Source organism: Ranitomeya imitator, chromosome 3 (genome assembly GCF_032444005.1).
Source record: "Ranitomeya imitator isolate aRanImi1 chromosome 3, aRanImi1.pri, whole genome shotgun sequence".
In the NCBI taxonomy this organism is placed as follows: Eukaryota; Metazoa; Chordata; class Amphibia; order Anura; family Dendrobatidae; genus Ranitomeya; species Ranitomeya imitator.
Window position 1 is genome coordinate 34,631,980 of NC_091284.1, and position 25,968 is coordinate 34,657,947.

A 25,968-nucleotide genomic window follows, 5' to 3' on the forward strand; every position below is an offset into this window, starting at 1 on the left:
GGGGGGTTTCAATGTTTAGGCACATCAGGGGCTCTGCAAAAGCAACATGGCGTCCCATCTCAATTCCAGTCAATTTTGCATTGAAAAGTCAAATGGCGCTCCTTCGCTTTTGAGCCCTGTCATGCGCCCAAACAGTGGTTTACCCCCACATATGGGGTATCGGCGTACTCAGGACAAATTGTACAACAACTTTTGCGGTCCATTTTCTCCTGTTGCCCTTGGTAAAATAAAACTAATTGGAGCTGAAGTAAATATTTTGTGAAAAAAAGTTAAATGTTCATTTTTTTTAAACATTTCTATAATTCCTGTGAAACACCTGAAGGGTTAATAAACCCTTCTGTGACACAGAATGGTGTCACACTTGGGTATTTTCTATCATATAGACCCCTCAAAATGACTTCAAATGAGACGTGGTCCCTAAAAAAAATGGTGTTGTAAAAAATGAGAAATTGCTGGTCAACTTTTAACCCTTATAACTCCCTAACAAAAAAAAAATGTGGTTCCAAAATTGTAAAGTAGACATGTGGGAAATGTTAATATTTAAGTATTTTGTGTCACATATCTCTGTGATTTAAGGGCATAAAAATTAAAAGTTGGAAAATTGCAAAATTTTCACCAAATTTCCGTTTTTTTCACAAATAAACACAGGTAAAATCAAAGAATTTTTACCACTATCATGAAGTACAATATGTCCCGAGAAAACAATGTCAGAATCACCGGGATCCGTTGAAGCGTTCCAGAGTTATAACCTCATAAAGGGACAGTGGACAGAATTGTAAAAATTGGCCCGGTCATTAACGTGTAAACCACCCTTGGGGGTAAAGGGGTTAATATCTGCCCTCAGTCACTGGCTTTCACTCTCTGGGGGAGAAAATTGCCCGGGAGCCCACGCCAGTTTTTCTCGTGAAGTAACCCTTTAATTTAACACCTACAGCTCCAATATTTTACACACACTACTAACATTATTAGTGAGGGACATATAAAAATCTAACTACTCTGCAATGATTTTACAGAACCCGACAATTGAATTATCGGCTGTTCTGCTATCTAACTCTATGAAATAGATATGTATGTATGTATGCATGTATGTATACCTATTCTAGGTGTTCTCATGCTTCGCACTGACGAGGGCCAACAGCCCGAAACACCGTGTCTGCGAATTGAGATACTGATTTGGTTTTTATCCTAAGTCATATTGCACAACCCGTTAAAGGGTTGATTATGACTCGTAGGTAGTGTTGAGCGATACCGTCCGATACTTGAAAGTATCGGTATCGGATAGTATCGGCCGATACCCGAAAAGTATCGGATATCGCCGATACCGATATCCGATACCAATACAAGTCAATGGGACACCAAGTATCGGAAGGTATCCTGAAGGTTCCCAGGGTCTGAAGGAGAGGAAACTCACCTTCAATCCCTGGGATCCATATTAATGTGTAAAATAAAGAATTAAAATAAAAAATATTGATATATTCACCTCTCCGGCGGCCCCTGGACATCACCGCGGGTAACCGGCAGGCTTGTTTAAAATGCGCGCGTTTAGGACCTGAGGAATGACGTCGCGGCTTCTGATTGGTCGCGTGGTGGTCACATGGGCGGCACGCGACCAATCAGAAGCCGCGACGTCATTCCTCAGGTCCTAAACGCGCTCATTTTAAACAAAGAAGCCTGCCGGTTACCCGCGGTGATGTCCAGGGGCCGCCGGAGAGGTGAATATATCAATATTTTTTATTTTAATTCTTTATTTTACACCTCACTATGGATCCGATACTGATACCCGATACCACAAAAGTATCGGATCTCGGTATCGGAATTCCGATACCCAATACTTGCGGTATCGGAATGCTCAACACTACTCGTAGGATCGCTACTTCTAACAGGTGGCGCTAGAGAGTTTAAGTCCTCTTTTTCTCAGAAGAGGCAATATTCTATGTGTAGACATTTATTTTAGCCATTCTATTCTAACCTGTCTATTGGCTGTTGCAGCTCGGCTCCACTTAAGTGAATAGGTGTTAAATTGCAATACCAGACAACCTGTGTGGAATTAAGCAGTCTTGTTTTTTTTTAAAGCCTGGATAACCCTTGTAAACTATGGTAATAATATGTTATTATTTGTGATTTTAAAGGCTTAAAATTTCCTTTTCGAGCCAAAAAAAAAAATAAGATTCTCTGTCCCTGTGGATGATGTCAGAACGAGTCTACCTCGGTTAAAGTCTGGAAAATTTTTATAATTAATACTCTGCAGGATTTTTGCTTCCAAGAAACTGGTTCACTCCTTCAGAAATTGCATATTGTACTTGAGATTTCTAAAATATCTGATCAGCTGTCATAGGAGTACAGAAAAAAATAATGTACATACACAATAAATACCGTAGATAGATAAATAGAATGATAGAAGATAGTAGATAAGAGATAGATGATAGATAGGAAATATTATCAATATTATCATTATTATTAATTTACAAATACAAATTACAGATATCATTTACAGTAAGAAAGTTAACAATGATGGACTGATACAGAGGGGCGAGGACCCTGCCCTTGCGGGCTTACATTCTACAGGATGGTGGGGAAGGAGACAGTAGGTTGAGGGTTGCAGGAGCTCCGGTGTTGGTGAGGCGGTAGCTTCGATAGTGGTAAGGAGGCAGCGGGGGTAGTACAGGATGTAGGCTTTCCTGAAGAGGTGGGTTTTCAGGTTCCGTCTGAAGGATCCAAATGTGATTGATAGTCGGACGTGTTGGGGCAAAGAATTCCAGAGGATGGGGGATATTCGGGAGAAGTCTTGGAGGCGGTTGAGTGAGGAGCGAGTAAGTGTCGAGGAGAGAAGGAGGTCTTGGAGGACCAGAGATTGCGTGAGGGGAGATTAGTTCAGAGATATATGGAGGAGACAGGTTATGGATGGCTTTGTAGGTCAGTATTAGTAATTTGAATTGGATACGCTGACGGAATGGGAGCCAGTGAAGAGATTTGCAGAGGGGGCAAGTGGAGGAATAGCAAGGAGAGAGATGAATAAGTCGGGCAGCAGAGTTAAGGATGGACTGGAGAGGTGTAAGGGTGTTAGCAGGGAGGCCACAGAAAAGGATGTTGCAGTAGTCAAGGCGCGAGATAATGAGGGCATCTACAAGCATTTTAGTAGATTGACAGTTGAGGAAAGGATGGATCCTGGAGATATCTTTGAGCTGAAGCGACATGACGTGGAAAGAACTTGGATGTGCGGTTTGAAGGACAGGGTAAAGTCAAGGGTTACTTCGAGGCAGGGGACTTCCGGTACGGGGTTAAGCGTGAAGTCGTTAATTGCAATAGATAGATCTATGAGATGGAGGAAAGATGATGAGTTCAGATTTGTCCACATTGTGTTTGAGGAAGAGAGAGGAGAAGAAGGAGGAGGATACGACTGATAGACACTCTGGGATTCTGGACAGCAGAGCGGTGATGTCTTGGCCAGAGAGGTAGATCTGAGTGTCCTCAGCATAAAGGTGATACTGGAATCCATGGGACCTTATAAGTTGTCCCAGTCCAAGTGTATAGATTGAGAAGAGTAGGGGTCCTAGAACATAGCCTTGGGGGACTCCAACAGAGAGAGGGTCCTGGACCTGTCCTCTGCCTTTGACACAGTGGACCATTCCCTGTTGCTGCGGACCCTTTCATCCCTTGGCATCAAAGACTTGGCCCTATCCTGGATCTCGTCATACCTAACTGACCGGACATTCAGCGTCTCCCACTCACACACCACCTCCTCACCTATCTGTCAGAGTCCTGCAAGGCTCAGTTCTAGGGCCCCTGCTCTTCTCCATTTACACTTTTGGCCTGGGACAGCTCATAGAATCTCATGGTTTTCAGTATCATCTCTATGCTGATGACACACAGATCTACATCTCTGGACCAGATATCTCCACCCTACTAACCAGAATCCCTCAATGTCTGTCCGGTATTTCATCCTTCTTCTCTGCTAGATTTCTAAAACTTAACATGGACAAAACAGAATTCATCATCTTTCCCCCATCTCACGCGACCCCCCCCCAACGAACCTATCCATTACAGTAAACGGCTGCCCACTCTCCCCAGCCCCACAAGCTCGCTGTCTCGGGGTAATCCTTGACGCTGATCTCTCCTTCAAACCGCATATCCAAGCCCTTTCCACTTCCTGCCGCTTTCAACTCAAAACTATATTTCATGGATCTGTACATTCCTAAACCAAGAATCTGCAAAAACCCTAGTCCATGCGCTCATCATCTCCCGCCTCGACTACTGTAACCTCCTGCTCTGTGGCCTCCCCTCTAACACTCTCGCACCCCTCCAATCTATTCTAAACTCCGCTCCGACTAATCCACCTGTCCCCACACTATTCCCCAGCCTCTCCCTTCTGTCAATCCCTTCACTGGCTTCCTATTACCCAGAGACTCCAGTACAAAAACCTAACCATGACATACAAGGCCATCCACAACCTGTCTCCGCCATACATCTGTGACCTTGTCTCCTGGTACTTTCCTGCATGCAACCTCCGATTCTCACAAGATCTCTTTCTCTACTCCCCTATTATCTCCTCTTCCCACAATTGCTTACAAGATTTCTCTCGCGTATCCCCCCTACTCTGGAACTCTCTACTGCAACATATCAGACTCTCATCTACCATTGAAACCTTCAAAAAGAACCTGAAGACCCACCTCTTCTGGTAAGCCTAGAACCTGCAGAAACCACCGATCAACCAAACCATTGCATGACGAGCTCTACCCTCACCTACTGTATCCTCACCCATCCCTTGTAGATTGTGAGCCCTCGCGGGCAGGGTCCTCACTCCTCCTGTACCAGTTGTGACTTGCATTGTTCAATATTATTGTACTTGTTTTTATTATGTATAGCCCTCCTCACATGTAAAGCGCCATGGAATAAATGGCGCTATAATAATAAATAATAAATAATAATAATAATAATGAGGAGGTAGTGTGGGAGTGGGAGACGCTGATTGTGCGGTTGGAAAGGTTTGAGGAGATACAGGATAGGGCGAGTTCTTTGATGCCAAAGGAGGAGATGATCTGTAGTAGGAGGCAGTGGTCAACTGTGTCGAAAGCAGAGGACAGGTCTAGAAGGAGAAGTATAGAGAATTGTCTGTTAGCTTAGGCTGTAAGTAGGTTGTTAGTAATTTTGGTCAGGGCAGTCTCAGTTGAGTGATCGGGTGGAAACCAGAATGTAGATTGTCAAAGAGCAAGTTAGATGAGAGGTGGGAGGAGAGTTCAGCATGGACGTGCTGCTCCAGGAGTTTGGAAGTGAATGGAAGCAGCGATATTGGGCGATAGCTGGACATAGCGGTTGGATCGAGGATTGGCTTTTTAAGGATAGGCGTGATTGTGGCATGTTTGAAAGCAGATGGGAAGGTGCCAGAAGTTAGTGATAGGTTGAAGATGTGGGTTAGGGATGCTATAAGAGTGGCGGTGAGGTTGGGGAGGAGGTGGGATGGGATGGGTTCGAGTGCACAGGTGGTGAGGTGCGATTTGGAGAGGAGACAATTAAGCTCCCCTTCAATGATTTTAGATAGGGAGGGGTTATGGGGTTTGGGCATTGGTCTGGTATACAAAGGGGTTGTGGTGGTTGAACAATGAAGACTTGCCTTGTTTGGTCGTTCTTATTTTTAAAGTGTGTGGCAAAGTCCTCAGCAGAGATGAGGGAGTTTGGAGGGGGCAGAGGAGGGAGTTAAAGGATTTGAATAACTGATTGGGGTTGCAGGATAGGGAAGATATGAGGGTTGTGAAGTAGCCCTGTTTAGCAGAGGTGAGAGCAGACTTAATAGAGAGTGTTGCCTGATTGAATGCAGTGAAGTCATCTTGCGAATGGGTTTTCTTCCAACGCTGCTCTGCAACCCTGGACACTTGCCGGAGCTTTTTAGTGGTGTAATAGATAGTGTGATGCAGCGGTAGGACCATACACAGTGAAACGGCAGTGACCCAAGCAAGTTCAAACAAAATGTTCCTTTATAGTGTTACTTCACACAGTCTATTAGCAATACACAGTAACCGGCTTTAGTTTGCAGTCATTAAACAGGCCGGACTTCCTTCTGTCCAGTTTCCCTGGGCGACCGCACGCTGGTACCAAGTCTTTGTACTCACGCAGTGTACTGCACTCTTTATCCTCCGGATTGCAGCGGGGTAAACATAAGACATCCCAAGATGCAGGGTGTCAGTTCCTTTTCCCCTGTGTTGCTCCACACAAAAAGAGCTCTGCAGACAACTGCTGTGTCTGCTTCCAAGCTCAACACTGACACCTCCCCCTCTATTACAGGGCTTTTAATCAGTCACTGCTTCACCATTTTAATTATAGCCACACCTGTGTCTGCAATACGCCCTCATGGCCTCACTACGCTTCCATGCACATTCTGGAGAGAACTTACAGCGCCCCCTAACTGTAGCAGGGGTTACTGCTTCTAGATAGATAGATAGACTTGACAAAGGCTCAGAAGGAGCCAAAACGTTTTCCAGGATGAGTGGGGCAGAATAAATTTTTGCCCTTTTTTCCACCTGAAACAATTGGAGTGCTGCCTTCATTTTTTTTTTCTTCTTTTTAGTTTGGCAAGTATTGGACTGTTTGCCTGGGGGCCTGGCACCCTCTGTGAATTGCTGTGTTGTTCCTTTTTTACTAGATAGATAGATAGATAGATAGATAGATAGATAGATAGATAGATAGATAGATAGATAGATAGATAGAAGCTGTATATACAAAACAGGTAAATATTTTTTATAATCAAGACTATTCATTCTTTAAAGTGGTCTTTTCATCAGGTCAATAGTGTCCTGTTTTTATTCTTATTTTATTCTCACCACTCCCCTGGTTATTCCAGTTTATGTAATTTTGAAATCTGCTAAATCTGCTTTCTAAAGGTGCTATTGATATGAAATTCTCACCAGATGTCAGTAACAATCCATCCAATCCACACAGGCAAAAAAATCATCAATAGATATCCATAAATTATGTGTAATAATGAGAAATGACACAGGGAAAAGTATTCAACACGTGTAAGAGTGATGGACTGTGCTATTGTGTTCCTACCCTTGAAAACACCAATCACGCTGTTCTGTGTATTGCAATATGAACTGTGCATTGCAGTTTTAGTCATACACAATATTATTATTATTATTTGTTATTATAGCGCCACTTATTCCATGGCGCTTTACATGTGAGGAAGGGAATACATAATAAAAACCAATACAATAATCTTGAACAATACAAGTCACAGCTGGTACAATAGGAGAGAGGACCCTGCCCGCGAGGGCTCACAATCTACAATGGATGGGTGAGGATACAGTAGGTGAGGGTAGAGCTGGCCGTGCAGCGGTTTGGTCGATCGGTGGTTACTGCAGGTTGTAGGCTTGTCGGAAGAGGTGGGTCTTTAGGTTCTTTTTGAAGGTTTCAATGGTAGGTGAGAGTCTGATATGTTGTGGTAGAGCATTCCAGAGTAGGGGTGATGCGCAAGAGAAATCTTGTATGCGATTGTGGGAAGAGGAGATAAGAGGGGAGTAGAGAAGGAGATCTTGTGAGGATCGGAGGTTGCATGCAGGAAAGTATCGGGAGACGAGGTCGCAGATGTATGGAGGAGACAGGATGTGGATGGCCTTGTATGTCATGGTTAGGCTTTTGTACTGGAGTCTCTGGGTAATGGGGAGACAGTGAAGGGATTGACAGAGAGGCTGAGGAATAGCTGGGGAACAGGTGGATTAGTCGGGCAGCTGAGTTTAGAATAGATTGGAGGGGTGCGAGAGTGTTCGAGGGGAGGCCACAGAGCAGGAGGTTACAGTAGTCGAGTCGGGAGATGATGAGGGCATGGACTAGGGTTTTCGCAGATTCTTGGTTTAGGAATGTACGGATCCGTGAAATATTTTTGAGTTGAAGGTGGCAGGAAATGGAAAGGGCTTGCGGTTTGAAGGAGAGATCAGTGTCAAGGATTACCCTGAGACAGCGAGCTTGTGGGACTGGGGAGAGTGGGCAGCCATTTACTGTAATGGATAGGTTCATTGGGGGATAGCGTGAGATGGGGGAAAGACAATGAATTCTGTTTTGTCCATGTTAAGTTTTAGAAATCTACAGGAGAAGAAGTATGGAATAGTGGATAGACATTGAGGGATTCTGGCTAGTAGGGTGGTGATATCTGGTCCAGAGATGTAGATCTGTGTGTCATCAGCATAGAGATGATACTGAAAACTGTGAGATTCTATGAGCTGTCCCAGGCCAAAAGTGTAAATAGAGAAGAGCAGGGGCCCTAGAACTGAACCTTGCGGGTCAGATAGGGGGCGAGGTGAGGAGGTGGTGTGTGAATGGGAGACGCTGAATGTTTGGTCTGTTAGGCATGACGAGATCCAGGATAGGGCCAAGTCTGTGATGCCAAGGAATGAGAGAGTCTGTAGTAATAGGGAATGGTCCACTGTGTCAAAGGCAGAGGACAGGTCCAGGAGGAGGAGGATAGAGTAGTGTCGCTTGCTCTTGGCGGTTAATAGGTCATTGGTGACCTTAGTTAGGGCAGTTTCAGTGGAGTGGTGTGACTGGAAGCCTGATTGTAAGCGGTCGAAGAGGGAGCAGGAAGATAGATGTGAGGACAGTTCAAGATGTACGTGTTGGTCCAGTAGTTTTGAGGCATAGGGGAGAAGTGATATAGGGCGATAGCTAGATACAGAGGATGGGTCAAGAGAGGGCTTTTGAGGATAGGTGTGATTGAGGCATGTTTAAAGCTTGAGGGGAAAACACCAGTTGTTAGTGATAGGTTGAAGAGATGGGTTAGAATTGGGATGAAGACTGTGGTGAGGTTTGGGATGAAGTGGGAAGGAATCGGGTCAAGTGCACAGGTGGTGAGATGCGATTTTGAGAGTAGAGTGGAGAGTCGATCTTCTGTAATGGTGGAGAAGTTGGTTTTGGAGGTGGAGGGCTGGGTATTTGGGAGGAAGGGCTCTGGGGGTTGTCGACTAAAACTGTCTCTGATGTTGTCAATCTTCTGCTTGAAAAATAAGGCAAAGTCTTCAGCTGAGATGAGTGGGGAGGGAGGAGGTGCTGGGGGACGGAGGAGAGAGTTGAAGGTGTTGAATAACTGTTTACGGTTGTGAGACAGGGAGGATATGAGAGATGAGAAGTAGGTTTGTTTTGCTGTGGCGAGTGTGGTTTTGAAAGTAGTGAGGGACTGTTTGAATGCAATGAAGTTCTTGATGGAGTGTGATCTTTTCCATCTCCGCTCAGCAGCCCTGGAAGCTCGCCTCAGTTCTTTGGTCAGGCTGGTGTGCCAGGGCTGTCTGTTGATTTTGCGAACTTTGGTATGTTTGAGAGGGGCAAGAGATTCCAAAGCTGCAGCTATTGTGGTGTTATCCGCATTGTGTAGGGAACTTATGTCTGTGAGAGGGAGGAGGGATTCAGAGAGTGAGTGTAGATCAAGGTGTTTAAGATTTCTGCAAGGGTGTGCAAGTTGTGGTCAGAAAGAGGAAGAGGTGAGTTAGAGAGGTTAGATAGATAGCAGAGGCGGGTGAAAATGAGGTCTAGTGTGTGACCATCTATGTGAGTGGCTGCAGAAGACCATTGAGTGAGGCCGAAGGAGGATGAGAGAGATAGAAGTTTAGTGGCAGCTGAGAGGAAAGTGTCAATGGGGATGTTGAAGTCGCCAATGATAATACTGGGGATGTCCGCAGAAAGGAAATGAAGTAGCCAGGTGGTGAAGTGGTCAAAGAAGGTGGTGGCTGGCCCTGGGGGGCAGTAAATGACAGCCAGTTGGAGGTTGGAGGGGGAGTAGATGCACACAGAGTGCACCTCAAAGGAAGGGAGGGTAACAGAGGGTGGCAGTGGGATTGGGGTGAAGGAGCAGTTATCTGACAGGAGAAAACAAACTCCTCCACCATGCTTGCTGCTATGGCGGGGTGTGTGAGAAAGATGGAAGCCACCATACGAGAGTGCAGCAGGAGAGGCTGTGTCAGAAGGGGTGAGCCAGGTTTCAGTGATGGCGAGGAAGGTAAGTGTGTGAGTAATAAAAAGATCATGGATGTAAGAAAGCTTGTTGCAGACAGAGCGAACATTCCACAGAGCTCCTGTAAGTGGGACTGGGGAAGCGGGGGCCGGGTGAATGGGTATAAAGGTTAGAGAGGTTACGGAAATTTGTGATAGAGTGTGGATGGGAGGTAGAACTGACTGTGGGGTTGGGGTGAGGAGGACCAGGATTTGGAGAGATATCACCAGCAGTGAGAAGGAGCAGAGAAAATGTTAGAAGGTGGGAGCAGGAGAGGGCATGAGGTGGCTGTCTGTGCTTTGAGACAGAGGATTGTATGTTGAGGAACAGTTCTGAGGAGGTGAGATGGATGGGGAGGATTGAAGAAGAGACGAACAGTTCCTTACTGGGTGTAGAGATTAGGGGAGTTAAGAGAAAGTGAAAGATTATAGGGGTGAAAGTGAAAACAAACAGAAACATTGTTTACAGTGACTTTCCAGTTACCTTCAGTTCCCTTTTGGTTCAATTCTGGTTTTAATTCTAAATATAGATTATAATATTATAAATATAATATGATATAGTAATGTTAATGTATAGAGTGTAATCAGCATTGTTATTATGGCAGGCATAGTGTGCAACGCTACAGGTTTTAGGACATATGGTACTGACTAGGGATGAGCAAACCCGAATAGTGTAGTTTGGGATCCAAACCGGACACCTAGTATCCAGTAATGAACCCCAAATATGGACTTTTTAATGTATGTTTGGTTTCCTGCTCGGGTTCACCAGTCTAACAAAGCTTGATGAAAGGCTGCAGCGCAGACAATCAACAAACTTTTAGACTGTGGGCATGTGCAAAGCCAACTATTGGCATGGCTGTGATTGGCTGGCGCACTGTGACTCGGTCAGAATAAAGACGGGTGCTGCTGCCATTTTGCTCAACTGGTGTGTTTTTTTTAGTCTGAGAAATAAATAATTGACATCAGCCATGTGGTTGCCATTTCTATTCAAAGGAATTAATTTGTTTTAGGACCGCTGTGTGTTTTCTACTAGTGTTGCAAATAAATATTTGGCATCAACTATCTTGCTGCCATTTATAGGCCAAGGAAATATTTTTCTAAACCAGTGTGTGTTTTATAGTAGTTTGGGAAATAAATAATTGGCCTCAGCCATCTCGTTGCCATTAGTAGACCAAAGAAATAATTTTTCAGGACCACTGTGTCTTTTCCATTAGTGTTGCAAATAAATAATTGACATCAGCCATGTCGTTGCTATTTATAAGCCAAACAAATAATTTTCCTGGACCGGTGTGTGTTTTCTAGCAGTGTGGCAAATAGGTAAATAGCAGCCATCTCTTTGCTATTTGTAGGCCAAACAAATAATGTTTCTGCACAGCTGTGTCTTTTGTAGTATTGTTGTAAATAAATGCATATCTGCCGCCATCTCTTTGCCATTTGTAGGCCAAACAAATAATTTCACAGTACCGCTGTGTCTATAGGAGTCATGTTTCTAAAAAAATTCTACTCTGCAGCTGTGTTTTTAGGAGTAGCGTTTCTTTTAAAAATTCTATTCTGCAGCAGTCTCTTTCCTGTTTGTGGGTCTAAAAAAATGGTTTATTGTACTGCTGTGTGTGTATGAGCGGTGTTTCAAAAAATGTTTATACTCTGCAGCTTTCTTTTTGTGAGTAGTGTATCTAAAAATGTTTCTACTCTGCAGTCGTGTTTTTGTGAATAGTATATCTAGAATTGTTTGGACTATGCAGCCGTCCCATTCCCCTTTGTTGGCAACAAATATATATTTTATTCTACAGCTGGGTCTATACGAGTGATTTAAAAAAAAAAAATCTGTAGCCGTCTTTTTGTGAGTGATGGGTCTGGAAAAAAATTCTAGCGTGCAGCTGTGTCTCTCCCATTTGTGGGCCAAAAAGCTTCTATGTGCACTGTACCAAAAAGCATCTGAGAGTATGGTACCAAAAAGCTTCTGAGTACTCTACCAAAAAGACTTTGAGAATACTATGCCAAAAAGCCTCTGAGAGTACTGTACCAAAAAGTTTCTGAGAGTACTGTGCCAAAAAGCCTCTGAGAGTACAGTGTCAAAAATCCTCTGAGAGTACTGTGCCAAAAAGTCTCTGAGAGTACTGTGCCAAAAAGCCTCTGAGAGTACAGTGTCAAAAAGTCTCTAAGAGTACTGTACTAAAAAGCCTCTGAGAGTACTGTGCCTAAAAGCCTTTGAGAGTACTCTACCAAAAAGCCTCTAAGAGTACTGTGCCAAAAAGCCTCTAAGCTTACTGTGCCAAAAAGTCTCGGAGAGTACTGTGCCAAAAAGTCTGAGTGTACTGTGCCAAAAAGCCTCTGAGAGTACTGTGCCAAAAAGCCTCTAAGCTTACTGTGCCAAAAAGTCTCTAAGAGTACTGTGCCAAAAAGTCAGAGTGTACTGTGCCAAAAATCCTCTGAGAGTACTGTACCAAAAAGCCTCTAAGCTTACTATGCCAAGAAGCATCTGAGAGTACTGTATCAAAAAGCCTCTGAGAGTACTGTATCAAAAAAGCCTCTGAGAGTAGTGTGCCAAAAAACCTGAGAGTACTGTGCCAAAAAGCCTCTGAGAGTACTGTGCCAAAAAAGCCTCTGAGTACTGTGCCAAAAAACTTCTGAGAGTGCTGTGCTAAAAAACCTCTGAGAGTACTGTGCCAAAAAGCCTCTGAAAGTACTGTGCCAAAAAGTCTGAGTACTCTGCCAAAAAGCCTCTGAGAGTACTGTACTAAAAAGCTTCTGAGAGTAATATACCAAAAAGCATCTGAGAGTACTGTGCCAAAAATCCTCTGAGAGTACAGTGTCAAAAAGGCTTTGAGAGTACTCTACCAAAAAGCCTCTAAGAGTACTGTGCCAAAAAGTCTGAGTGTACTGTGCCAAAAAGCCTCTAAGCTTACTGTGCCAAAAAGTCTCTGAGAGTACTGTGCCAAAAAGCCTCTGAGAGTACTGTGCCAAAAAGCCTGAGTGTACTGTGCCAAAAATCCTCTGAGAGTACTGTACCAAAAAGCCTCTAAGCTTACTATGCCAAGAAGCATCTGAGAGTAATGTATCAAAAAGCCTCTGAGAGTAGTGTGCCAAAAAGCCTCTGAGAGTACTGTGCCAAAAAGCCTCTGAGAGTACTGTGCCAAAAAGCCTCTGAGAGCACTGTGCCAAAAACCTCTGAGAGTACTGTGCCAAAAAAGCCTCAGAGTACTGTGCCAAAAAAGCCTCTGAGAGTACTGTGCCAAAAAGCCTCTGAGAGTACTGTGCTAAAAAAAATATGAGTACTGTGCCAAAAAGCCTCTGAAAGAACTGTGCCAAAAAGCATCTGAATACTGTGCCAAAAAACCTCTGAGAGTACTGTACAAAAAAGCTTCTGAGAGTAATATACCAAAAAGCATCTGAGAGTACTGTGCAAAAAAGCCTCTGAGAGTACTATGCCAAAAAGCCTATAAGAGTACTGTGCCAAAAAGCCTCTGAGAGTACTGTGCCAAAAAGCCTCGGAGAGTACTGTGCCAAAAACCCTCTCCCTCTGAGAGTACTGTGCCAAAAACCTCTGAGAGTACTGTGCCAAAAAAGCCTCTGAGAGTACTGTGCCAAAAAGCCTCTGAGAGTACTGTGCCAAAAAGCCTCTGAGAGTACTGTACAAAAAAGCTTCTGAGAGTAATATACCAAAAAGCATCTGAGAGTACTGTGCAAAAAAGCCTCTGAGAGTACTATGCCAAAAAGCCTATGAGAGTACTGTGCCAAAAAGTCTGAGTGTACTGTGCCAAAAAGCCTCTAAGCTTACTGTGCCAAAAAGTCTCTGAGAGTACTGTGCCAAAAAGCCTCTGAGAGTACTGTGCCAAAAAGCCTGAGTGTACTGTGCCAAAAATCCTCTGAGAGTACTGTACCAAAAAGCCTCTAAGCTTACTATGCCAAGAAGCATCTGAGAGTAATGTATCAAAAAGCCTCTGAGAGTAGTGTGCCAAAAAGCCTCTGAGAGTACTGTGCCAAAAAGCCTCTGAGAGTACTGTGCCAAAAAGCCTCTGAGAGCACTGTGCCAAAAACCTCTGAGAGTACTGTGCCAAAAAAGCCTCTGAGAGTACTGTGCCAAAAAAGCCTCTGAGAGTACTGTGCCAAAAAGCCTCTGAGAGTACTGTGCTAAAAAAAATATGAGTACTGTGCCAAAAAGCCTCTGAAAGAACTGTGCCAAAAAGCATCTGAATACTGTGCCAAAAAACCTCTGAGAGTACTGTACAAAAAAGCTTCTGAGAGTAATATACCAAAAAGCATCTGAGAGTACTGTGCAAAAAAGCCTCTGAGAGTACTATGCCAAAAAGCCTATAAGAGTACTGTGCCAAAAAGCCTCTGAGAGTACTGTGCCAAAAAGCCTCGGAGAGTACTGTACCAAAAACCCTCTCCCTCTGAGAGTACTGTGCCAAAAACCTCTGAGAGTACTGTGCCAAAAAAGCCTCTGAGAGTACTGTGCCAAAAAGCCTCTGAGAGTACTGTGCCAAAAAGCCTCTGAGAGTACTGTACAAAAAAGCTTCTGAGAGTAATATACCAAAAAGCATCTGAGAGTACTGTGCAAAAAAGCCTCTGAGAGTACTATGCCAAAAAGCCTATAAGAGTACTGTGCCAAAAAACCTCTGAGAGTACTGTGCCAAAAAGCCTCAGAGTACTGTGCCAAAAAGCCTCTGAGAGTACTGTACCAAAAAGCATCTGAGAGTACTGTGCCAAAAAGCCTCTGAGAGTACTGTGCCAAGAAGCCTCTGCAAGTACTGTGCCAAAAAGCCTCTGAGTACTGTGCCAAAAAGCCTCTGAGAGTACTGTACCAAAAAGCATCTGCAAGTACTGTGCCAAAAAGCCTCTGAGTACTGTGCCAAAAAGCCTCTGAGAGTACTGTGCCAATAAGCCTCTGCAAGTACTGTGCCAAAAAGCATCTGAGTACTGTGCCAAAAAGCCTCTGAGAGTACTGTACCAAAAAGCTTCTGAGAGTAATATACCAAAAAGCATCTCAGAGTACTGTGCAAAAAAAGCCTCTGAAAGTACTGTGCCAAAAAGCCTATAAGAGTACTGTGCCAATAAACCTCTGAGAGTACTGTGCCAAAAGCCTGAGTACTCTGCCAAAAAGCCTCAGAGTACTGTACCAAAAAGCCTCTGAGAGTACTGTGCCAAAGAGCCTCTGAGAGTACTGTGCCAAGAAGCCACTGCAAGTACAGTGCCAAAAAGCCTCTGAGACTATTGTACCAAAAAGCTTCTGAGAGTACAGTGCTAAAATACTTTTGTTTATACTTTACCAAAAAGCCTCTGGTAGTACTGTGTCAAAAAGCCTGTTTGTACTGTAACAAAATACATCTGTACTGTACCAAAATAGGAAACGTATCAGGTGGTGGTCCTGAATTTTGCGACTTGAGTAAGGTTTTCCACATTTCTGCCATGCTAATCATCTTTTCTGAGGTGCTGCCAGTGCCACAGTTGCATTGGCGACTTCATCCTCCTCTGCATCAAGCTTCCAGTGAGCCCCCGCTATCAAGTGAGAACACCATCAGTAGTGCATCTACAACCTACTGTGCTCTTGTATTCCCACCTTTTCTGTTCTCGATCTAGTGATGGAAGTGATAATGGTACGTTGTGCTTGTAGCAGGGATCCAGCAGGGTGGCCACCCAGTAATCAGCAGTGGTAACAGTCTGGGCAGCTCGGCAGTCATTGCACAGGCACTGCAGCATATACTGCCTCATGTGTGCCCGATTGCCCAGAGACAATGACGCGCTGTCCTCGGTGGGAGGTGTATTGTCGGTACAGGAGCCCATCCTCCAAGACATATGTGGACACCTGGCCTGATAATGGTATGAATGATTGCTGTTTCTCCTCTGCTTTCTCCTGAGGCACCACCTCATCCATCATCGCCTGAAGCTTTGCTTTTCTAGGAGGCATAGAAATGGGATAGTATTGGTGATGATGGCATCATCAGCACTGGCCATGTTTGTGGAGTACTCAAAGCAGCACATCACTGCCCCATGCCCATTCGTTGGTCTTAAAGTGTTTTTTTCCACAGAGCAACTAACCCCTGCGTGCTGCAGCTCAAGCTCCAGTATTGCCTGCTGCTCACTCAGTCTTTCCAGCATATGCAAGGTAGAGTTCTGCCTTGGGGGTACATCGAATATGAGGGGGTGAGTGGAAAGGAAGAAGTGAAGCTGCTGTAGTTTACCCCTGGCTTTGCTGGGACGTGCAGGTGTTACATTGACCGGATGAGGAGGTGGTGGAGGAAGTGGAGGCAACATGTTCACAGAAACATCCTGAAATCCTAGGTGGTGGTAGGACATGCGCCAAAACATTTTCTTCCTCAGGCCCAGCCGCTACTACATTTACCCAGTGGGCAGTTAGGGAGTTGTAAGGGGTTACAAAGACTGTTTTAGGCCTCACAATCGTCCCGGTTAAATATTGGTAAATGTAAATGTTCTATTCTGTACATATGGTTATGTATCATAATGCTGCTATGCGTCCATTATATATAGGGAGTGTGCAGTACTCAAGTTAGCCCAAAAGAGGGGGCACATTAGGATTAAATAGTAAATGGATGGCAACTAGTTAAATTAGGAGGGGACAACTGTGAGTAAGCTGTAGGATTTCCTGAATTGTAGCCAGTGGGGCCCGGGAGCCCAGACAGTCCAGTAGGGCCTGAGAGCCCGGGCAACACAGTGGGCCCTATAACGTTTTAAGCTAGGAGGCCAGACATCCAGGGCTTGGGAACTGAAGGAAACAGCAACAGTGGAATGCAGAGCAGCACCAAGATGTGGCAGCTATATATTACTATTAATGCTAAATCAAAGTAAGTCATTAATAGTAATTCTAAACAGACAGGCGAACTCCTAAAGGTACTAAAGCTGGACACAAGGAACGCTGCTGTACCAGACAAAACGGTACGACCTGGGAGCATTCTGGAAGAAGTAGGGAAAAGCAAAGGAATAAACAAGGATGTATATTGTGATGTTCCCTGTGAAATTTCTGTAACTGAACTGGATGTATTGCGAGAAAATTCAAGTAAAGTTGTCTGTTATAAGTTGAAACTGGACTCTGTCTCTCTTTGTTTGGAACCAGCAGGAGCATACCCACAGCAGATCAGAGGGGACCCTCATGGTACAGAAGGCGTTACAGAAGGTTCGCTGCAAAGGGGACATTGTATGTATGTGTCTAGCGGCCAGGGTGCGCTCCAGCAGCTAGCATTGTGGGCCACGACTAAGGCCCTGGCCCCACTCACAGAGTCTCGAAGAGATTGGACTGTATACATATCAATTCCTCCAATTTATGTGTAACAGGAATAGCAATCACCCAATGGCACTCATGAAACATATAATTTCTACTTGTTTTATCTACAATGGATTGAGATGGTCAATCTTCTCTGAAGCAGATCATAATACTCCACAAATGTGCAGGTGCAATATTGCTTCCCATAGCAATACCTGATAACAGTTTATAAAATGCTCCACTAATCACCTGCAGCGGCTCTCACAGTCTCTCCAGTATTTGCAAGATGGAGTTCCACCGTGTGGGTACGTCACATATGAGGCGGGGAGCACCACTGACTGGTGAGCAGCAGCAGGGTGAGAACGGCAAAAGCGCACACACCGACCACACTTTCTGACGGGATGAGGAGACGGTGGAGGAAGTGGAGTAGGAGGAGGAGGCAACATGGGCAGAGAAAAGGCTTTTGCACCCTTATTCCTTGTTTGCTGTGCAGCTGGGGCAGCGTGACTAACCACCACCTCTTCTTCAGAACTGTCCAAGTCACTCGGATAGCCTTGACTCCATGTGGGGTCTAGGACCTCATCATCCCCTATTGCATCATCACCCTAACACCCTGGCACCTCTCCAGTCTGTCCTTAACTCTGCTGCCCTACTAATCCACTTCTGTCCCCGCTACTCCTCCGCTTCTCCTCTCTGCAGATCCCTTCATTTTCTCCCAATTCCACAACATCTCCACTTCAAGCTGGTAACACTGACCTACAAAGCTGTCCAAAATCTGTCTACCGCAAGTATCTCTGAACTTATCTCCCGATATCTCCCATCACATAATCTTTGGTCCTCCCAAGACCTCCTTCTCTCCTCCATAATTGTACGTCCCTCATCCAGTCGCCTCCAAGACTTCTTCTGAGTATTCTCCATCCTGTAGCATTCCGTGGTCCAAAACAATCGATCATCCCGTACATTCAGAACGTTGAAGCACAACTTGAAAACCCATGTCTTCAGAACAACTTACAGCCTGCAATGACCCGCTGCCACCTCACTAACGCCAGAGCTGCTGCATCCCCAAAAACCTACTGTCTCCTTCCCCATTATCCATTAGTGCTTAATTTTATGGTCTTTACCAAAGGGGGTAAATATGCAGAGCAGCCTCAAGATATGCTCCCGAGCTTCCTGTGAGCCTCATCTCCTTGTAAAGATCTTAAGAATTAACACTAAATAAAAAGACCCATATCTCTGAAACCGTATGGCGGATATCAAAATAATAATAAAATAAAAGCAGAATACTCAGGTGAGCATTAGGAATAAAATAAGGGAAAATAGTGACCACTTTTGACCTGGTGACAGGTCCTCTTTAGGGGCATTAAAGGTCTGATCAGTTAGGTCTATGAGATACCTAAAGGGAGAAGAATGTTGCATGGATAGGTCCATCACTCATAGTCCATGTTAACTATTTTTTATTTATTTTTATTTTTTTAGGCAAATTCCAGCCAAAAATATTGTGTCAATGTGAACCTTTCACTATACATTCATATGATATAATGTGGCGCTCGTCGAGAACAAAATTCTTTATTGTTTTATTGATCTACGTTTGGTATTTGGCACGTGCAACATAAGAAAGTGGAGACGTCGGCCTTTGCCAAGAATATTAACTGACCCTGTTTTATTTGGTACATCTGGCACCCAGGAGGAATGGGCAGACATCATTACCATATGAACCATTGACTAATGCCTATTAATAAGTGCTGCGGTGGTCCGTGCCTCACTCTGACCGGCAGATCAGCTCATGAACAAGTCAGTACATCGGCAAGTGAGGGGGGAAATGCTGAATGTAATACTCGGGGAACATTTGCAGGGTTAGGTGACCGTCCTCTTTGAATAATATGTCAAGTCTTCGTAGGACTATGCAAATAAAGACCATTTGTCAATTGAATTTATCACATAAGAAAATTACATGCTATTAAAACATATTTTTTTCTGTAATGTACATACAGTATATATATATATATATATATATATATATATATATATATATACATTATCTATTTTTAGCTTTATTGCACGTCTAAAAACTTGAAATGTTGTAGTTCTTACAACGGCCACTAGAGCACAATACTTGTATTTGTCGCTCATTTGTTTGCTTTGCTGTGTAGACTGGGATATGATGAAAAGAGTCATGTTCTCATTTGAAGACAGCTCGATCATACCATTTGAGAGCTAGGTAAGGCCGGCCTCACACTAGCGTGTTTTACGGACGTAAGAGAGGTGCTGAAAATACGGATTGCATACGGTACAATGCTTCTCTATGCCCCTGCTCCTATCAGCCGTATTTTACTGATCCATATTATACGGTCTTCTACGGCCATACAAAATCGCAGCATGCTGCGTTTGTCACCGTATTGCGCAAAAAATACGCCAATGAAAGTCTATGGGGGTGAGAAAAATATGGATTACACACGGACCAACAGTGTGACTTGCGAGAAATACGCAGCGGTGTTCTATAGAAAAGCCGGTAATTCAATTGCCGGCTTCTCCTATCTCCTTCACAAACCCAACATGATATGAGACATGGTTACATATAGTAAACCATCTCATATCCCATTTTTTTGCATATTCCACACTACTAATGTTAGTAGTGTGTATGTGCAAAATTTGGGTGCTCTAGCTATTGTTTTAAAGGGTTAAATCGCGCAAAAAAAATTGGCGTGGGCTCCCGCGCAATTTTCTCCGCCAGAGTGGTAAAGCCAATGACTGAGGGCAGATATTAATAGCCTAGAGAGGGTCCATGGTTATAGGACCCCCCTGGCTAAAAGCATCTGCCCCCAGCCACCCCAGAAAAGGCACATCTGGAAGATGCGCCTATTCTGGCACTTAGCTTCTCTCTTCCCACTCCTATGTAGCGGTGGGATATGGGGTAATGAAGGGTTAATGTCACCTTGCTATTGTAAGGTGACATTAAGCCAGATTAATAATGGAGAGGCATCTTTTCTGGGGTGGCTGGGGGCAGATGTTTTTAGCCAGGGGTGGGGGCAATAACCATGGACCCTCTCCAGGCTATTAATATCTGCCCTCAGTCACTGGCTTTACCATTCTGGCAGAGAAAATTGCGCGGGAGCCCACGCCTATTTTTTCCGCGATTTAACCCTTTAAAACAATAGCTAGAGCGCCCAAATTTTGCACATACACACTACTAACATTAGTAGTGTGGAATATGCAAAAAAATGGGATATGAGATGGTTTACTGTATGTAACCATGTCTCATGTCATGTCGGGTTTAGGAAGGAGATAGCAAAAGCTGGCAATTGAATTACCGGCTTTTAAGCTATCTAGCGCTGTATGAAATATTAATATATATATATATATATATATATATGTCTCACTAAAATATATATATAGACAGTATATATGTTTTTTATGATTTTTGGAGCACATGGATCCATTGTATGTCCGTATGTCGGTTTTGCAAGCCTGCGAGAAAATCTCGCAGTACGGATGCCATACGGATTACATACGGAGGATGCCATGCGCAAAATACGCTGACACACCCTGCCTACGGAGTACTTACGGATCACCATTTTTGGACTTTTGTAGCATATTACGGCCGTAAAATACGGACCGTATTTTTATACGCTGAGTGTGAGGCCGGCCTAAGGCAGTACTGCTACTCCCTGGTCTTTTGGGGGAGACGCTATACTCCATACTTTCTGGAAACTGCAACAGTCTATGACGTTACTCTTTCAATTCACTACCATTTATTTCAGAAATGGTACATTTTTCCAAATATGACACATTAAAATAAAAATTGCTCCATAACAGTATGTAAGCGAACCCAATATGCTCAGCATCGCCTCAGGCACTCAATCCAGGAGGTCTGCACACCTCCTTACACAAACATGTGTGAGACAAACAGGTCTCAATTTATAAAGTGAATCTCACCCAGGGGTGGAGCCCAATATGGTGAGCAGCAGTCTATATCAAGTTATCAGCTGCTCATGATCAAACTGTCTTGGCCGAATAACCTCTTTTATCTGTGTATATGTTAAAGTATGTTTCTAGGTTTATCTCCCATCCACTACACTCCTTGACAGAAGTTATGTCGCTTATCCATGTTATGTAAATAAAAGCTAATAACCTGACGTTAAATTCATCCATTGGTTGCAGAAATTATTCTTTTGAAAGCTGAAACCCTCCGAAATGTGGTTTAGGTTAAGAAAATAAATTGGCATCAATGCAGAAATTTTGATCATTTAATGGACACAGAATGGTCAGATTTTGGCAAGACAAAAGTTGACACCCACAGAAAGTAATGTGATATTCAAACAAATAATTAACTTAAAATACAAATACATGTTCCATAACATTGGTGAATGAAGTTGTGGTGCTATTAGAGTCATATTTAATATTTTCTGTGACTTCCATGAGCTTGAAGGACTGCATCCATTCAGTTCAACAAGGATTCATACAATTTATTAATGAAGTCATCAGGAATAGCAAAGAATGCAGTCTTACATGCCTCCCAGAGTTCATCTAGATTCTTTGGTTTTGTCTTCCAAGCTTCCTCTTTCATCCTACTCCAAACATGCTCAGTGATGTTCATGTCTGGTGACCGGGCTGGCCAGTCCTTGAGCACCTTGATCTTTTTTGCCTGGAGAAACTTTGTTGTAGAGATGGATGTATGAGATGGAGCACCATCCTGCTGCCAAATTTGATCCCTTTTATGATTTGGAATATAAGAGGTAGTATTAAACAAAAAGAGGGGGCACCACAATTTCTAAAGGGATCCAACCAGGTCTAACTACAATATGCCATAATACAAAAAAGAAAAAGAATAGACCATAAAAGGGGATCACCTAAGGCATGGATCACATGAAAAAATATATTAATTTTTATTTCATACAAATATACAACATGGACACAAAAAACCAACAGAGAACAAATATTAAAAACATTTAAAATCGGTCAACCATGTGACCTACAAACACGTAACCTAGGCCTATAATAGGGCCAAACCCCCTGAATATCCACACCCCTTTACATATAATATCTCATACGAATAACCTATATACATGTAACCGTGATAATTATAACTGTGAGGTCTATGTGAACAATACTCAGCACAATGGAAGAGTGAAAAAAGACCCCTTGAAAAATCACATAACGAGTTAGCAACATCAGTAAACAGAGAAATCTATATAGGCATATAGTACAACACTTAGAGGGGGAGCCAGTAAATAATGCAATACCAACACGTTTATCTATTGAATGGTATATACGTGGTGTAAAAGCAGATCACGTCCATCAGTCTCATTACAGGCTGAATGTCCACTGACCCAATAACACACAATGTACCCCCATTAGCGGCCTCAAACAATGAAAAATGTAACGTTATCCAAAAAGACGCTTGCTAACACATTACCAAGGCCACCAGGCCTAAATAGTCATGAGATCCATAGTAGCGTGGTGATAACCAGAGCTGCAGAGCGCACACAGAGCCACCTGGGGAGTGGAAGACAGGAGGTGTGCTGACCCGACGCGTGTCGCCACACACAGTGTGGCACACCTCCTGTCTTCCACTCCCCAGGTGGCTCTGTGTGCGCTCTGCAGCTCTGGTTATCACCACGCTACTATGGATCTCATGACTATTTAGGCCTGGTGGCCTTGGTAATGTGTTAGCAAGCGTCTTTTTGGATAACGTTACATTTTTCATTGTTTGAGGCCGCTAATGGGGGTACATTGTGTGTTATTGGGTCAGTGGACATTCAGCCTGTAATGAGACTGATGGACGTGATCTGCTTTTACACCACGTATATACCATTCAATAGATAAACGTGTTGGTATTGCATTATTTACTGGCTCCCCCTCTAAGTGTTGTACTATATGCCTATATAGATTTCTCTGTTTACTGATGTTGCTAACTCGTTATGTGATTTTTCAAGGGGTCTTTTTTCACTCTTCCATTGTGCTGAGTATTGTTCACATAGACCTCACAGTTATAATTATCACGGTTACATGTATATAGGTTATTCGTATGAGATATTATATGTAAAGGGGTGTGGATATTCAGGGGGTTTGGCCCTATTATAGGCCTAGGTTACGTGTTTGTAGGTCACATGGTTGACCGATTTTAAATGTTTTTAATATTTGTTCTCTGTTGGTTTTTTGTGTCCATGTTGTATATTTGTATGAAATAAAAATTTATATATTTTTTCATGTGATCCATGCCTTAGGTGATCCCCTTTTATGGTCTATTCTTTTTCTTTTTTGAATATAAGAGGTAGCTAATACTTCTTGATATTTTCAGCTATTGATATTGCCTTCCACCTTGCAAATGTTTCGCACCCCCCCGTACTGAATGTAACCCCAGACCATGATCTTTCCACCACCAAATTTAACTGTTTTCTGGGTATATTTTGGATCCATACTGGCTCCAGTAGGTCTCCTGCAATATTTGCGGCGGCTGTGGTGTAATTCTACTGAAAATTCATCGGAGACATCCACCTTCTGCCACTTTTCCAGCATATATCTGTTTAGCAGGCTGAGGGACTTTGCAAATGCCATACGGTTTTTTATTTGCCTTTTGTTTGGTGCTGGCTTCTGGGCACTGATTTGACCAAGGAAGCCATTTCGAGACAGAATCCTACAAACTGTTCTAGTTGACACAGGGACTTGAGGTGACCAGGCCTGTTGGAGCTCTGCTGCAGTAGAAGACGGGCTTGCTTTGGATTTTCTAACCAACAAACGTTTCTCCTGAGCAGTTGTCTTGCGGGGTCTGCTGGACATGGGCTTGTCAAACACATCTCCAGTCTCTTCAAATCTTTTTTTAATTCTTTGTACTTGACGCTGAGATACATTAAAAGTGCCACTCACCTCTGCATTGGATCTGGTCTTCAGCCTCTTGATAATCCAGGCTTTGGTCGCAGGGTGGATTTTTGGCATGTTGTCAGAGCTCAAGTTGCAGTTCAAGTGAAGGTCTGGGGTGCTGGGTTTCTTTTTATACACACTAATTAACCGATCATTTACTGAGCACAAGTGAGGAGGTAAACTAGGATTGGGTGCATTATATGACCAGGTGACAAAACTTTTGTCTTGCCAAAATCTGACCATTCTGTGTCCATTAACTGATCAATATTTCTACGTTGATGCCAATTTATTTTCTTAACCTAAACCACATTTCGGAGGGTTTCAGCTTTCAAAAGAATAATTTATACAACCAATGGATGAATTTAATGTCAGGTTATAAGCTTTTATTTACATAACATGGATAAGCGACATAACGTCTGTCAGGGAGTGTAGGTGTCCTACAGCCAGCTTACAATATCTATAATAAATAATGAATACAAAATGCAAATATATTAATCTGAAGATTGAGATATGCATTTGTATTCAGCCCCCTGAGTTATGCTGCAGTCTTTTGGGGTCTGTCGCTCCCAGCTTTGGATCTAGAGGTGACATTTTGCCCCTTCTGTGCACACTCACTCAGTGAGATTAGATGGAGCCGTCTGTGAGTAGCAGTTTTCAAGTCTTGTCACAGATTGTCACTGGGATTTAGGTCTGGACTGTGACTGGGCCATTCACATACTTAAATGTACTTTGATCTAAACCATCCATTGTGGCTCTGGCAGGATGTTTAGGGTTGTTGTCCTGCTGGAAGGTGAACCTACGCCTCATTATCAAGTCTTTTGCAGTCTGTAACAGGTTTTCTTGAAGGAATTGCCTTGTATTTAGCTCAAACCATCTTCTCAATAACTCTGACCAGCTTCCCTGCCCCTGCTGAAGAAAAGCCTCCCCAGAGCATGATGCTGCCACCACCATGTGTGACGGTGGGGATGGTGTCTTCAGGCTTTAGTTTTCTGCAACATATAGAGTTTTACATTTAGCTCAAAAAGTTCTACTTTGGTCTCATCTGGCCAGATCACCTTTTTCCACACTTTGTCTGTGTCACCTACATGACATGTGGAAGAAGTTGCTCTAGTCGGAAGAGACCAACATCTTTAATATGTAAAAATAAAAAAAATGATGTTTGTGTTGCCATTTACTAAGATCCTTAATATTTTTCTTTTTCAGTTGAAGATACAGTGTAAAATAGATTTTTTTTTGGTACAGTGAGCTGATTATTTCAAAAATATCTAGATTTTTAAAAACTTTTTATAGTTTGTTTTTTTATTTTCCTTTTACTCTTTGATTAAAAAAAATCATTTGTCTGCTGAGAAGCTCAGCCTGTGTTTGGACTTCACAGGAATACCAAGATGGCAGTGACCGGCCCCTTTGCTGCCGTTGTAACCTATTGCTGCCCTGTCGTCGTATTTGTGGGGCCAATGGGACCCGTTGCACCAAGAACCGCTCCATTCAACAGCAGTAGCTAAATGGTTAACAGCATTTAAATGGTTAACAGCAGCGATCGGAGCTCAGGAACGGTGTTAGAGGCAGATGTCAGCTATATAGCACAGCGGGCATGTCCCATGTGTTAATGAAGGTCAGCTCCTGGGCCCTATCCACACTTTTGCTAAGAGGCAAAAGTGATATTTTAAGCACTGATTCTTCTGTGATCAGAGTGTGATCTGGTCTCTCGGATGAGGAGTAAATGGAGAAAAAGATTTCCTCACCATGGTCCGAGGAATGTTGAAGTTTTGTCATTTGGACTGGAACTGGAAGAAAAGCGTTCCATTCCCCTGAAGAAACCTTTGCTAGAGATGTGAACTTTGTCTAAAAATTAAGTAGAAGAAAAATAATAATAAAAATTATTTTCTTTTGCCATAAAAAAATACATATATAGTAATGGGGTCACT

General features: G+C 43.3%; 1 protein-coding gene across 1 annotated transcript in view; it reads left to right on the top strand.

The window, feature by feature from the left end:
• The window catches only part of ERG (ETS transcription factor ERG), a 315,956-nt gene that overhangs the window by 73,477 nt on the left and 216,511 nt on the right, over nucleotides 1-25,968 (top strand). The gene's annotated exons all lie outside the window — the stretch shown is intronic.